At 40.4% G+C, this 4,437-nt stretch overlaps 1 protein-coding gene across 1 annotated transcript in view; it reads right to left on the reverse strand.

Annotated features, from left to right (window-relative positions):
- CASQ2 (calsequestrin 2 (cardiac muscle)) overlaps nt 1-4,437 on the reverse strand; it is a 117,297-nt gene that overhangs the window by 108,639 nt on the left and 4,221 nt on the right. The gene's annotated exons all lie outside the window — the stretch shown is intronic.

The raw sequence follows: 4,437 nt of genomic DNA on the forward strand, positions 1-4,437 counted from the left end.
TTTAGTCCTGATGTGGCGCTGTGGGATAATGCACTGAACTGCAAGGTCCTTTTAACCACAAAGTCAGCGTTTCAAACTTACCAGCCGCTTCTCGGAAACCCTATCCAGGGTTGCTATGAGTCGGAACGGACTCGAAAGCCCTTAATAGCAGTAGCATCCACATGTGTCCCTGAGTCCTGCAATGCTAATAGCGTTTAGCCATTGTTGTATTACCAAACTTGTTATCTTGGAAAGAACTAAAGGAAACAGCATGAGAAATTGTAACTCCTTTTATGATTTGTGCCGACACCCCAACAGCAAAGTGGGGAAATAGAAGGAAAAACAGTTCATGGAAAAATGAAATGGCAAACAATTTCATTAAAAAAAAAAAAAAATCTAATCTAGCTAGTAATTAATGAAATAGCTATGAAAACAACAAAGAAAATATAAATGGACAAAGATTTCATAAGCCATGAAAACTGTGTCAGTATCTAAAAATAGGGACATTATTTTGAAAGTATGTACGCTTATACAGTGGATTACTACCCTGGCATTAAAATAATGTTTGCATAAAAATAAAACACAAGAAACATATACTATTTGTTGACATAGGAACAATCATAAAACAATGGAAAAATTTAAAAGCAGGAAAGAAAACTGTATAAATGTCATCACAGACGAAAAGTGCATGCTTATACATAGAAAAAACTACTGGAAAGTTATCTGCCTAACCACGTTAATTTCTCAGTGGTTATTTTTATTGCTCTCTTTATGCTTTTCCACATATTTGAACATTTCTAAATTAGTATGTACTAATAGTAACATTTCTAAAATAGTATGCACTGTTTTGTGGACAAAGTTAGGATTACCAGCTGTATAAACTAGGCAAGTCATACCAATTCAGGACCACGTGTTCATTCATTCAAGAAATATTTATAGAATATCTATGTGGAATCATATACCATGAACTGACTCTAAGGCCCTCCATAGCTAGAGCTTGGCCAAATTGGGAAGCAAAGTTTGAGTATGGTGTTTCTATGGTGACTAAAAGTCACTTTACTTGCTGTTTTTCTGCTTAAATGTTTAGTGACCTTACATTCTCTCCTTTGTCCTCTTCCCCTTATCAAACCCTGTTCTCACAACAGAACTAAAACTTGGTCATATGGAGGGGTAAATGACTGGCAACATTTAAAAGAACTATCTCTCCCGGAGGGCCTTGTCTATGTAGGGACTGAAATCTACAAGAATGAGGCCCTCATGGCTAAATAGGAAGAAAAAGCTTGTGAGTGGGGAAATAGTTGAGAGCTATCAGAACTTTAGGATTCCTAGTGTGGCACTGTGGGATAAAGTACTTAACTTCAAGGTCGATTTAAACCACAAGGTTGGCATTCAAACTCACTAGCCATTCCTTGGAAATCCTATGCAGGGTCACTACGAGTCAGAATTGACTTGATGGCACTTAACAACAACAACAACAACAACATCAGCAGTTTGGGGTCTTGTGATGCTGCAAATGACTAATGCTTTAGTTGCTAACCCAAAGGTTGGAGGGTCAAATCCAACCAGAAGTACCTTAGAAGAAAGGCCTGATGATCTCTTACTGAAAGATCAGCCAGAAAGCCCTATAGAGAATATTTCTACTCTGATACACTTAGGGTCCCCATGAGTCAGAGTTGCCTTGATGGTAAACAGTTCATCAGAACTTTGTTCTTGTGGTCCTCTCCCCTCCCCCTTTCTGATTTGCCTGTAAAATTTCAACTCATTTTCATACAGCAGTTCTTCCTTGTCACACCTTCCACACCATTGCCAGAGTCAGCTCTTCCTCTGTTGCCTGCACTCCAGAGAACCTTATAAATAGCTCTATTACTACAGTGACCCCCTTGCACTGTAGCTTTGTGTTTGTCTGTCTTCTTCCATATTAGGCTGTGAGCCACTTAAACATCTCATTTTCCTTGTATCCACAGTACTGATGACTGTAGGACTCATTGAATTGAATTTCAAGGGCCCCTAAGCAGGCAGTGAACTCTCCGTATGGATGGGGCTATTTCTGGGTCTTTTCACTGAAGTCCCTCAAGGCAGATAAAATATACATGACTGACCACAATTGTCTTTCGATTTTTATCAGAATGGGATAGCCCTTGTTTGATGAATAATGAATGTCTGATCCCTAAACCACTGCTTCTCAGACTAAGGGCAGCAACTCATCACTGGAGAACAAAATCAGTGTAATGCATTGGGCCAGTTCCTTTCTTCCTTTTTTTTATTTTAGTTAAATAGAATAGAACAGAACAGGGTAAGATAGAACAAAAGAAAAAGACTAGTAATATTAAACCCAAGGGCTGTACAAGTAATAGAGATCATTATCATTCCATGAAACTTTTTTTTCCAGTTGAGTTTACGTGTATGTGCTCTCATATACTGGGTCACAGTGGGTTATAATTGAAAAAAAAAAAAAAAAGTGTTCAAAGCCATCGTCCTAAACTATCAGGAGGGAAAGGAGCCCTGAGTCTCCCTGCAGCTGTGAGACCACATTGCTGTGTGGATGTGTACTTCTGGGAACTGCCTCCTCTCTCCACCCCTGCAACACAACCACAGCCCCTGGACCTGGTATAGAACATGTTTCTTAGTGTAGGGTTGGGGACCAGGGGAGTAAAACAAAACAAAACAAAACAAAACTTGTTTTGACCATGAAGAAAACCTTGAGGTTCATACCCACTTTCTCTTTCCACCTGTGGGATTCTTGGAGCCATTTTTGCCCTGAATTCTGAGAAACAGAGCTTGTACCTGACTGGTATCTGAACAAATGCTCTCCCATTGATACTGCTCAGTAAGGGACCTATGTCTCCTGTTGGGTTTGGGCATTTGGGTGAGTAATGTCTACAGGGCAATGTGCCTTAGGTTAAGTAGTTGTTGTTCAAGTTCCCTTGGGTCTGTTCCCACTTATAGCAATTCTGTGTAGGGTTTCCAAGGAGCAGCTGATTGGTTTGAATGGTCGATCTTGTGGTTCAAAGTGCAGTGATCATCCACAGTGCCACATTAGAAGTCCCTAGGGCTGAGGAGCAATATCTAATAAGAACTCTTGCAATCCTCAACAAGGTATCCAGCAGCTCCTTGCATCTTGGCTCCTTGGATCCCACAAGTAGAGCAGTGTAGGGACTAAAACTGCCTTCACCATCACTAGTTATGAGACTTGTGCCTCAGTTTCTCCATCTGTAATATGGGACTGTAAACTGAAACTACTTCATAGAATTATTATAAGGATTAAATCAGTTAATACAAGTACACACAAAGTACTCAGAACAGCCCTGGCACATAATAAACATTCAGCAAATGCTACTATTATTCCGATTTAAACCTTATCATTATTATTTTTCCATATTTTTAGATAAGAGAGAAATTAAGTAACCTGCCCTATGTCATCTGTCTAGTAGAGCAGAGCTCAGACTTAAATCCCCACCTCTGGGCTCCTGAGATTGGTGTTATTTCTCCTAAAGATGGCTCACTCAGCTTTAGGAAACTGTGGGGCACCAGACTATTTCCTGTGCTCAGTTTCCACCTAATCAGTCTGCCGGCCAGGTGCCCACCCAGGAAAGGACCATTGTTTGATAGAAAATGTCTGGAGGGATGAAGAGCCACACGGGGAAGTTCCTTATTGTGATTTTGCTTGGTCGTCAGGAGATATATATATTTAGGGGCTGTGGTTACAAGTCAGGCTGCTAATCTCATGGTCAGCAGTTCGAAACTACCAACCATTCTGTGGGAGAAAGATGAGGCTTTCTGCTCCTGTAAAGATTTACAGCCTCGGAAACCCTATACAAAGTCGCTATGAGTTGGAACTGATTCGACGGTACTTAACAATAACATAGATGAAAGAATATGGAAAATTCAAATGAAAATAAAACGAAATTTTTCCACGAGCCTTTTAGTCTCCTCATACATACACACTCACACATATGCGCATACATATGCAAATGTGTGTGTGTTGCTTCTATTTGCTGTTGAATCTATTCTGACACATGAGGGCCTCACGTGCGCAGAGAAGTACTGCTCGATACAGTTGTCAAAGCTGTCACTTTCTGAAACAGACTGCCAGGCTTCCAAGGTCTGTGGGTGGGTTCAAATCGCCAACCTCTTGGCTAGCAGTCAATCACTGAACCATTTGAGTCACCGAGGACCTGTGTGTGTATAAAATATACACACCAATATTTTCATATAGGAGAGAATCAGAACTGGGAGTCTTCGCACTTACCATGCAAAGGCATTGTGTTTGAGTTCTACGCTTACTGAACAGTGATGAACAGAGTTCTTATGCCTCAAATTAACTTTAAAAAAATAATAATAGAGTTCTAAGCCTCAATCGCAACGAGTTGGCTCTGTGAGTTTTCAGAACCAACATGTCTAGCAGAAACAATAATAAGCTGCCCAGCAACCTCCCGCAGTTACAGAATCTGATCAAGC

The sequence above is a fragment of the Chrysochloris asiatica genome, unplaced genomic scaffold, assembly GCF_000296735.1.
Source record: "Chrysochloris asiatica unplaced genomic scaffold, ChrAsi1.0 scaffold00302, whole genome shotgun sequence".
Classification (NCBI taxonomy): Eukaryota; Metazoa; Chordata; class Mammalia; order Afrosoricida; family Chrysochloridae; genus Chrysochloris; species Chrysochloris asiatica.